Source organism: Mus caroli, chromosome 6, assembly GCF_900094665.2.
Source record: "Mus caroli chromosome 6, CAROLI_EIJ_v1.1, whole genome shotgun sequence".
Taxonomy (NCBI): domain Eukaryota; kingdom Metazoa; phylum Chordata; class Mammalia; order Rodentia; family Muridae; genus Mus; species Mus caroli.
In genome coordinates this window covers 135928938-135941249 of record NC_034575.1, presented here as the reverse complement: position 1 = coordinate 135941249, position 12312 = coordinate 135928938, and positions in this window count along the sequence as shown.

Here is a 12312-nt window from a genome sequence, read left to right as displayed (position 1 = left end):
GGTGACATTAAATGCTTTGTTTGAAATTAGCCATTAATTCAAAAGTCTTCTCTTGAGGTGCTGTGAGAATTTAACTCCTTGTCTGTAAACAGCACTCCCTGGTTCTCACACTAGACAATCTATCTTCATATCTCCAGCAGAGCCACATGGTTGGCTATTCACTCCAGATCCGTTAGTTCAATTATTCTGAACACTACTATTTTATAATTGATGCAATCTTCTATTTTAAATATCCCCTATATATTTGTCAGCTTATTGGACATTTATTAATAATATTACTTAAGAAAAAGAAAGATCCAGTCAATGGTCAGATGTGTCAGTCTTCTTCCCAAGAGCACACACTCATAGTGTACACGACGAGAAGTGTATGCTCTAAATAAGTTTCGTTTGTATGATGTATCTGACTCTACAGCCATGTTACAGCAGCATCCCTCATCCACCCAACACCTCTACCTAGCAGTCAACTGAGTCTACTGGTGGCTACAATGACTGGCCTCTCTGTGGCTGTTCCCCCCACAGAATGTATTTGTCAACTTTTGAAAAGATGGAATCTAAATGATTCACCTCAAGAATTTAGGCTTGAGCTGGAGAGGTGGCTCACTGGTTAAAAGCACTGACTGCTCTTCCAGAAGTCCGGAGTTCAATTCCCAGCAACCGCATGGTGGCTCAAAAACATCTCTAATGGGCATCCGAATGCCATCTTGTGGTGTGTCTGACGACAGTGACAGTGTATGAAATAAATAAATAAATAAATCTTTAAAAATAAAAAAATAATTTAGATTTTCCTCAAACAGTGGAGCTTGATGAATGGTGTGACTGTGTGTAGGATCTAAATCTGGTGTCTGGATCCTCCTTCCATACCCAACATCCTGCATCCACGTTCCACATGGCCATGTCCTTCATTCCATCGTCCTCATTGTACACGCTATACCCCATACCCACATCCCACATCCCACACCAACACCCACATCCCACACCCCACACCCACATCACCTACACATACATCCACACACACACACACCCACACACATATCCCACAGCTCACATCCTACATCATATGTCACACATTCCACACCTTCATCCCACATCCCACACAGAGCCCACACCCACATCTCACATTTCCCATTGTACATCCACACCCCACATCTCACATTCTACATTATGCATCCCACATTCTACATTTCACATTCTGTATTCTACAGTCAGGACGTTCTCTTGAGCTCCTGACTCTGCAATGGACACAATTCCACATTAGCCAGATGAAAAGGGCAATAGAGATGCTTGAGCAAGCCTCAGCTCCCTCCAATACCCAACCTTCCCTTAGTAGCAGATCTGCCCAACCCAGGTGTAGTTGACCACGCCTAAATCCAGAGAACTGCTGGGCTGAGTCTAACACAGTTATAGATCATTGATTTGGTATAATCCAAAATTACATTAAGATTTCATCTTTCTCCACTCAAAATGGCTATTAGCTAAAAACAAACAAACAAACAAACAACAACAAATGCTGGTGATACAGGGACAGCAAACTCCTATTTACTATACATGTATAAGTTGGTGCAGATGTTATAGAAACCACCATGGTAACTCCTGAAATTGAACCACAGGATTCAGTAGAAGCCACACAAGTGTGCTACCGAGATAACCTGCTCATCCACACTTGTTGTGGCATTTCTCATTACATCACACATATAGAATTGGCCTAGGGCCCCATCAACAAAAGAGTAGATAAAGAAAAGGTGCTTTCTTTGTATCATGCTTTCTATGTAAAAAACTACTAGTGTCAAATAAGAACAAAATAAGAGCAGAAAACAATTACAACTTGGAGATCACCATGTTAAGCAAAATTAGCCACAATCAGAAAGACAAATAATTTTTTTCATATCCAGATCTACTACTACTACTACTACTACTACTACTACTACTACTACACACACACACACACACACACACACACACACACACACACACACACCATTAAAGAAGAGAGAGTATTTGGGAAGAGAAAAGGGCACCAGACCAGTGGGAGGGGTGTAGAGACAAGAGAGGGAAATGTGTGGGAGAGTATGACTGAAATATGTATTGTACACATTTGTACGTATACATGAATGTCATAGTGACACCTATATTCTGTTCATTGAATCGATGCTAAAAATTAAGGAGCATTAATTTGAGGAGCACTTTGCTACCTTGAAGTGAAAATTACATAGGTATATACACAGATATTGGATTTATACCTTTGGTAACAATTTGTGTAGCATTTAGCCCAAACATGGGCTCAATAGGTATCCATTGATGGATTGCTATTTTGGAGGAGATTTATTTATCTATTATTTCTGGCCTGTTGTTCAGTGTATTGTGGTGAGCTCTCCCATCACTCAGCTATGAGCATCCTCTGTGCTATGATAGGATGCTAAGAAGCCAACAGGATGGTACTCTCTATCCCACTGCAAGTAAACCTCACATGAGAGATGACCCAAGACTGGGTAAAGGATTTGATAAAGTACAATCAACTCATCTTCAAGCCATTTCACTAGACTGGAAAGTCCACTTGAGAGTATATCTAGGTGAAATAGACTAGTTCAAAATCTAAAGGTAAATGCCTGATCTCCAAATGTGTGGAAAGACGCATGCGTCCCAATACTCTGAACGTCCTGAAATACCAGAGTGGTCAAAGCTCCCATCCCCTCACTTCTCACAGAAATCTCTGCTTTAATCTTTCTGAAAGGTGCATTGTAATTGGTAGCTAATGATGGACCTACCCTTGCTAATCCCTTCACCCTATTTTAGGCATCCTTTCTGTGTGCCTTCTCCATAAATCTCTTCAAATAAATATAGTTGCCAAGCTGAGAGAACCACTCCCCGAAAGTGTAAACATCACAGGCAGTCAGCAAGCTGGTTCATGTCAGAGACAGAATTCAAGTTCTAGAATCTTCTATCCGGACTTTGATATGGATTTTCATCATCAGCATCTAAAAGCATTCACTGAAGAAGGAAAATGAGCTCCTGCATGAAGATGTGATATCCCCTCTTCCTTAGAAGGATTCCTATAGAAGGAGCCACCTGAACACCTGTGGGACATCACAACTCCGGCCCAAAGCTCTTGGTGTGATTACCATACAAAGAAACGTGCTATTTTCAAAATGGCCATCTTGCCAAAAGCAAATTACAGATTCAATGTAATTCCATCAAAATTCTAACAGAATTTTTTACCGACCTTGAAAGAGTAATTTTCAACTGAGGGGAAAAAAAAACCCTCAGGATAGCTAAAACAATCCCAAACAATAAAAGAACTTCAAGAGATATCACCATCCCTGACCTCAAGCTGTACTACAGAGCAATAGTAATAAAAACTGCATGGTATTGGCATAAAAACAGACATGCTGGTAAGGATGTGGAACAGGGGGAACACTCCCCATTGCTAGTGGAAGTGCAGAGTTGTACAACCACTGTGGAAATCAATTTGGTGGTTTCTCAGAAAACTAGGAATAGTTCTACCTCAAGACCTAGCCATACCACTCTTGGGCACAGACCCAAAAGATGCCCCACTATACCACAGGGAAATTTGCTCAACTATGTCATAGTAGCTTTACTCATAATATCCAGGAACTGGAAACAGCCTAGATATCCCTCAATTGAAGAATGGGTAAAGAAAATGTGGTTCATTTACACAATGGAATACTATTCAGCTATTAAAAACAAAGACAACATGAATGTTGCCGGCAAACTGAGAATATCATCCTCAGTGAGGTAACCCAGACCCAAAAGGACATGCATTGTATGTACTCGCTTATAAGTGGATATTAACCATAAAATACAAGACACCCACACTCCACTCCACAGACACCACAGAAGCTATACAAGAAGGAAGATCCAAGAGAGAATGTCTGAATCTCATTTAGAAGGGGGAATAAAACACTTGTAGAAGGTAGATGGAGGAGGGAATTGGGTCAGAGAGAGGATTGGAGGGAAATAGAGGGGTCACGATCACGTGTAGGGAGGGACAGGAGAGAAGGCCAGATGGCCGTGAGAATGAATGGAAATCAGCAGCTGGATGGGGGGCAGGTGCACATCTTGAGGACAAGCCAGAGACCTGGGATAGGAGAGTCACCCAAGAATCAGTGGGGGTGAGTTATGACTCACAGCATTGGAGATATGGAACCTGAAGAAGCCACTTCCAGAAGCCAGGCAGGAACCTCAGTGGAACAACAGAGACACCAACCCACCCACAAAACTTTTGACCCAATATTTATACTGGGTACAAGAAATGCAGGGACTGGAGATAGAGCAGAAACTGAAGGACTGGCCAAGCAATAACAAGCCCAACGACAGACACATCTCAGAAGCAAGCACTAATCCATAACACTATTAATGATATACTATTATGTTTTCAGGCTGGAGTCTAGCAAAGCCGTCCTCTGAGAGGCTCCACCCAGCAGCTGACTCAGATGGATGCAGAGACCACAGACAAACAGTGGATGGAGCTTGGGGGGAAAATTGGGAACCCCAAAAGGGATTGGAATGCTACAGGAAGACCAGCAGAGTCATTTCACCTGGATCCTTGGGTCTCTCAGAAACTGATTCACCAACCAAAGAGCATACATAGGCTGAACCTAGGTCCCCCGTACATATGTAGCTTATATGCAAGCAGCTTGGTCTTCACGAGGGTTATGAGCAATTGGAGCAGGGGCTATCCCCAAAATGGGACAGCAGTTGGGATGTAAAGTGAAGTTGTAGTAGTAGTAGTAGTACCATTTCTGTAGTTCCATTTCTGTTGGCTAACTACTCCTGGTCATGGGCCCTAAGTGTACTTAGTATACCTGAGACTCCACTGGAGGAAACGAATTGTTTCTTTCCCAGCAGGTATCCATTGCAGATAGTTTCTTGGTTATTAGTGAGAGCCTGTGTCCTCTTGGTTACTTATCCATGCTATAACCAAATACTATGATCAAGGCCCCTGAAAAAAGAGTTTAACTTATATTACCATTTCGGAGAGTTGGAGTCCAGATAGGGGAGCAAACGAGCAACAGAGAGTTCACATCTTGACCCACAACCTGGAGTCAGAGAGAGATAAATGGGAACGGTGTGGGCTTCTGAAACCTCAAAGTCCAACCCCAGTGACACGCATCTTCTAACAAGGCCGAACCTTCTAATCCTTCCCATACTTTCCCACCAACTGGAGACCAATTATTCAAACATACAAGCCCATGGGGTTATTTTATATAGGAAAAAATGTATATAATCAGAACTACAAGTATTTTATGATGTTTTAAATGTGTGTGTGTGTGTGTGTGTGTGTGTGTGTGTGTGTGTGTGTGTGTGTGTGTGTGTGTGTGTAAGACATGTATACCATGGTCAGTAGTGTCTCTTGCCTGCTGCATTCTATTATTTAGTTCAGGAGAGAAAAGGCTTGGTGCACAAACCATTTCACGCACAGCTTCTCACCATTCTTGTATGACAGCATTACATTGGCTTCCAGATAATAAGAGTGAGGCCGGAAAAGGTGACACAAAAGTTCCAGAATCATCCAAACACAGATTTAAAACCAGGTGTCGTGACTCTAGGACCTATGGTCTTTTAAACCCAAACTTCTGCTTACTGAAAATAGTCATTTAATGGCCAACAGTGAGTTTCTATGTTACCAATACTCTGGCCCTCAAAGATAGTTGAGGCTCTTACCAGGAAGATCGTCACAGCCTAGAGAGGATATTCTGTGAACACAAGAACAATGTCCTGTGTGTCGCTGAATTTAATTCTGGACACTATTCATCGCTGAGCCCAAATGGCATATGAATAAATATACTGAAACTTAAAACACCTTGCAAGGTGATGCTAATGTGGTGAGGAACTGCTCTGGAAAAGCACAAAGTGCTGCATCCACTTAAAATGCTGTATAACTTTGTTCCATTTCAAGCAGAACTTTAATTTCAATTAGAATGCCACAGTAAGTCCTTACACAATCAGGTCCTTTTTATTTTATCCTATTTTGTCTCCTTCACACTCAACAAACCTTCATGAGGAAGACTATAGTTCCTATTTAAAGAGTTCTTTCATTCCTTAACTTGACCTGGCTACCATCTCTTCGGCAAATCTACCATACCCTGGTGGGAAAAAAAGGAGGGGGGCAGAGCTATCCTGGAGGCCCTGGCACACATCCTACAACACTTAATTCTCCCCACATGGCAGTTGTCTGCTGACACGTCTTCCTGTTCTTCAGATCGGTATTAGTTGATAGTTTACTAAGGAAAACTTTTCAGGATCTCAAAATAAAACCAATCCTCTCCGTAAAAACAAAACAAACAAGTGATCATCGCCATCCCAGGGACTGTGGAGAGATAGCCCATCAGTTAAGAGCATTTGCTGTTCATGCAGAGGACCCGGCCATCCATTCCGTGTCAAATAGTCACATTTGCATGACTCAAAGCCATCTGAACTCCAGTTCCGAGGGATCGATGGCACCTTCCTGCCTCCGTGGGTATCAGATATGCATATTGTGCAAGTACAGACATGCAGGCGCTCACAAATAAACAGAAAATAAAAATGAATGACTCTTTTAAATCATTTTATTTATCAAAGCACCTAACGACCGTCCTTCATAGATGTCTCTCACTGAAGTCCTGGATCCGCAGGTAAAACCCCACGATGAATATTCAACAGGAAAACACAAGCTGACTCAGGAGAATGCCTTAGAATGGGATTGTTCTCTTACAACGGCTGGCCAGGGTGCTCAGCACATCCTCCATGAGCGGTCTCTCTGTTCAGACTGTCCCGGGTCCCACGCTGTGTAGCCCAGGCTGTCCCGGGTCCCACGCTGTGTAGCCCAGGCTGTCCCGGGTCCCACACTGTGTGGCTGCATTCCTTGAGTACTTTCCAACAAAAGTTATAGAACTTGTGACTTGTCCTAGGACACAGTTAGAGGAGCTTCCCCATAGTTAAAGAAGCCACAACTGTATAACATCACCAACGAAAGGTTGGTATTTCCTTCATGTTCATTTCTTCCTGGATTTAATCTGCTCATTGCTTTATGTGGTATTTGTGTTCACGCACTCAGAGGCTCCAGATTTCATGGGGACCTGATGACCGTCAACCTCCTGGAGAAAGAAGTAACGGATCTTAGAAACTTCAAGTGTGAAATGGTCGCCATGGTCCCTGGAGTGACCTATGACCCAGACCCTTGGAAGGCTGAGGCTTTGCTGCTTTATAGACACCTGCCCCAAGCAGGTGCTTAGCGTGTATGCTAGGTACTACCTATAGGTGCTTAGTGTGTATGCTAGGTACTACCTATAGAGATTTGGGGTTTCCCTTAGTGGGGGGATAACACCAGAAACGATATTTGACTCTCAAAGTTGAGCTAAATAAGGATAAGCACTCTTTTGTTGTTGTTGTTGTTTGTTTGTTTGTTTGTTTTGTTTTGTTTTGTTTTGTTTGAGACAGGGTTTCTCTGTGTAGCTCTGGCTGTCCTGGAACTCACTTTGTAGACCAGGTTGGCCTCGAACTCAGAAATCCGCCTGCCTCTGCCTCCTGAGTGCTGGAATTAGCCGTGTGCCACCACGCCCGGCAAGGATAAGCACTCTTAAAAAAAAAAAAAGGAAATATTCTGGGGGAGATGAGGAATAATAAAAAGTTTGAAATGGAATATTATATAAATGGAATAATACGTAAGCATTATTGTTTAACTATGGAATTCCTATGTAGTATTTCATTGTGTGTCTCTGTGTGTGAGAGACATAGATACATGAGTGTATAAGTACGTGCAACCAAGAGTCTATATCCAGGACGTCACCCGTCTTCCCCGATCCCCTCATTGCCTTGAGACAGAGCCTCTGGCTGAACTAGACTCTTGTCTAAATTTCTGCTAGGAAAACTGGCTAAGGTTTTCATGGGATCCACCTGTCTCTACACCCTAATACCAGAGTAGTCACATGCAGCCATGCCAGCTTTCCTGTGTGGCTGTTAGCTATTCAATCCCAGGTCCTCTTGTTTATAAAGCAAGCCTTCCTATGCACTGAGTCTCATCCCATTACCCAATACATTATTTCTTTATGTAAATTCTAAAGCCTATCTTTTCAATATCCTTTTTCCAACATCGAAGGAGTTTGGTGTTTTTTTTTTAAATCTATTATATTAAATAATTCCAGGTTATGATGTTCAGGGAATTAATTTTCATGGTGAATACAGTCATACTTGGGGAAAAACTCACAAAGAAGTTAGAAAAATTTACAGGAGGAATGTTCTGTGGGAAGACTTCCACCCACGTGGGCTGTAGCTGTGTGACAGCGACTCCTCCCCATGGCCTCCCGTCGAGCCAGAGTTGCCCGAACATGACTGACACATTTCATCTAAGCCCCTACTTGGCTGCCGTAGCCAACTGTCGCTGCTAAATGACTTAATCTTTGCTAAACTTCGGTGCAGGAAAAGCAGAGTCTTTGAAATGCACCCACGTACAGACCCGAGACTCTAATGAGATCATTTGACATTCTGATGGATATGAAGTCTACATTGTGTTGTGACTTGCCTGCCACCATTGATAGGGTGTCTTCGCAGTCTGAGAGGTTCAAAAGTGATTGTTATTTCACAATCCGCCCTAACTCTCAGAACAGGGGAAACGAAGGCGCTAATTGAAGTTATTTGTTACAAGGTAAATTTTTAATCACACTATATACATACTTTTTTTTTCTTAGGGAAAAGAATTGTTAAGAGGACAGAGGGGCATAAATATTTAATGTGATCTCCTAAAAATAAAGGGATTGAGTGGGTTCCTCCATGGATGTATATTTATATGCCTTAGGTGGCGGGAGTGTGTTCATGAGCATCGGAATGCGAGACACCACTAGTTACAGCTTCTGCCTAAGTCCCTTGTAGATAATCCACTTCTACTCTAAGACACCCGGAAAGTTCTTACTGGGATTTCGGATCAGTTCGGATTTTGTGGTAAACCCACACTTCCCCAAAGCATTAGTGTGCCGATTCCTCTCTGCTGAGTGAGAATCCTTTCCAGAAACCTAGATAGCCTTTGTGAGCAGGGGTGGGGATGAGAATGAAGCGGGAGAGCCCCCACTAGACTCCATCACTAAGTCATGTAAATCCCATTAGAACATTTACATGTGAGGTGGGCAGAAAGGTCCCCCATCAGCATTAGCGTGCAGTGCTCCGTTCCCACCCAGGCTTGAGAAAGATAAATTGCTATTATCAGGAGAATTAGGAAGGGAAATGTATGGCTTATGTCACCGCCAGTTTCTTTACCAAAGGAGACTGCCCTGTGCTTGTCAATCACCCACCCAGCAGGCTGAGAGTCTGTGTACAAATCTAAATACTCCCAAGTTGGATTTGGATGATCACGGCTCCTCCCGCCCCTTGCCTTCCCGCCCACCTCCACAGAGGGTGTCCATTCATTTGCCTATGGTTCTTTACCATGAATTCAAACTCGCCGAGTCTTTTGCCTCTTTTCTCTCTCTACCCCATATTTTCTTTCTTTTTATTAATTAAATATTTTATTTATTTGCATCTCAAATGCTGCCCCCCTTCTTGGTCCCCCCTCGTAGAGGTCTACCCCCATCCCCTTCGCCCTTGAGAGGGTGCCCCACTCCAGGTATCAGTTCACCTGACGCCTGGGCCCCAAGTCTCTGCAGGACTGGGCGCATCCTCCCTCACTGCAGCCAGACAAGGCAGCCCTCTGCTCCATATGAGCCGGGTTCTTTTTTTGAATTAGTCCCGTTAATTCTTCGAGAATTTCATACAATGTATTTTGATCAGATTCACCCTCTCCCTCCCACTTTCTTTGAACTTTAAAGTTTTATCTTGCCAGCAATCAGAACTCAAAGGCAGACATGCACAAGTTTCGGTCCACACTCAACAATTCAAATTGCTTCTAATTTTGGCAAAATGCCCCGCTATCTCCAACTTCCCAAGGCAGATGAAACACACAAGTGAGACGAATGATGGTCTCCTGCTATTCACACGCCATGTTGATGGAGTCATTATTTGTGCCAATAAGACTCACTGTCATCTAATTTTAACCTGCTCCTCTCTTAATTATGCCGCATAGTTTTCGGTCCTCTCTTTCGATAATCTTGCAATCTTCGTTTCATAGAATCTAAGTCTATAAACAGCTGATTTTTTGGAATAATTTACTGAGAGTCTATTGTGTTCAAAACACTCTGCATTTTGTCTTGTGTAGGGGTTAAAAGTTATAAAAATAGAAACTGGATCTGCATGGCACTGAGTGTGGGGCACCAAGAAAACGACGGAAGGGGATGGGCGAGATGGCTTAGTGGGTAAACGTGTTTTCTGCCAAGCCTGATGACTTGAGGTCAACCCCAAAATCTGTGTGGTATGTAGAAGACAGATTCCCACTCCTGTAAACTGTCCTCTGACCACACCACATGTGTGCTTCAGCTTATTCTCTGTGTCTCAGTCTCTCTCTCTCTCTCTCTCTCTCTCTCTCTCTCTCTCTCTCTCTCTCTCTCTCACACACACACACACACACACACACACAAGTGAATGTAAAACTATGTGGAAAAAAATATGAAGAGTTAGGTCAGGAAAGGGATGGAAAGGGCATTCAATAATTTATTTCATGTTTTAAAAACTACATACTCGATCTTCCCATTCTGTTGAAATGTCTTCATTATAGATGTTACTGCCTGGGTGTTTTCTAGTTCACTTATTCGTATTTTTCCACTTACTCCAAATACAGGAACCATAAGAGGAACAAACTTTGAAAGGATTTTTGTCTGAGAATGTCAAAGAAAGGTTTAATTACATATCACATGGATGCGTGATGGATGGATGGATGGATGAATTGTTAGAACCCAGAAGGGTTTTTTAAGCTTGTACCTCCAGGGCACTGTCCTTCTAGAACCTTTAGCCCCATACAGTGACCTAATCTTGTTGCCTAATGTGTATATTTTTAATTCTGAATATATCCATATTAAGTAAAAAAAAAAATATGTGATAAGTCCACAACAGAATTTGACTCTTTTTTTAATTCATCGCCTAACAAGCCTCCAATTTTATAGTGCACATGTGTGTGCATGTGTGTGTGTGTGTGTATGTGTGTGTTCTGTTGTATATATGTCCTTTTGTGTGTGGAGGTCAGAGGTCAATGTCAGGTGACTTTATTTTTCTTCACTTGAATTTTTGAGATGGAATCTCTCGCTGAATCTGGAGCTCACAGATTTTATATATATATATACCTAATATATATGGTATTTTCCTCATTTACATTTCCAATGCTATCCCAAAAGTCCCCCATACCCTCCCCCCCCACTCCCCTACCCCCCCCCACTCCCACTTTAGACCAACTGGTCAGTGAGCCTAGGATGGCCCTGTCTTCACCACCACAGTGGTGAAATTACATCAGTGCTAAAGATCCAAACTGGAGCCATAATGTTTCCTTAGCAAGCACCATCCTGAATGAAGTGTGTCCCCAGACCCTAATTTCACAGTCTTTATTTCAAGGTTACCTCTTAATTATTTATTTAGTTCCAAAGAGTTGGGTCGCATCTTCCTGCCCCAAGAATTCTTCCAGCTGCTTTCCTGCGGCTGCATCTCTCGACTTCCCAGTTATTAGATGTCTGCCTTTACACTTAGTTGACTTACCACAAACAGGAGTCTATATCTCCTGGGAGAGGCTCTGCTGCCTCAGAGAACAAACAGGCCACTCAAATCCCCAACATTTCAAGTAGCTCATTTGTATTTCATTACAGTTACGGTGCTCATGAACAAGTAAGTCTTTGCTCCTTTCTCAAGTCAGTGGTGTGAGTAAGCCTTGCACACACATATGCGTCCATGCCACAGTTAGCCTTTGAAAGCTCCTCTCTGCTTGATGGTGTTGCAATTGGCTCTCCACTGTATAGGACACAGATAGAGTTAAAAAGAGGCAGATTTCCCCTTGGGAGATCTGAATGAGTGTGTTTAAATGGTAACTTTTATGTGCAGTATGTCTTACTACAATAAAAAAGATGTAATAACGTAGCTGTAAAAGGATTAAGTGCATACTAGTGGTCACCCCAGATGGGCCTGGGGTCATCCAGAGATGAATACATAAAGCCCTCAGAGCCAACATTGAACGGAGCGAATGGCTTCCACAATGTCTCTCACTCAGGGCTGATTCATGTACAACAGCCTTGGTGGCAAGGGATAGCTATTATTTTACTGTTTTCTTGTTCCTGTGTGTGTGTGTGTATGTGTGTGTGTGTGTTGTGTGTTTGTGTGTATGTGTGTTTGTGTATGTATGTGTGGATGTGAGTTTGTGTGTATGAGTGTGTTTGTGTGTATATGAGTGTGTGTGTTTGTGTGTGTATGAGTGTG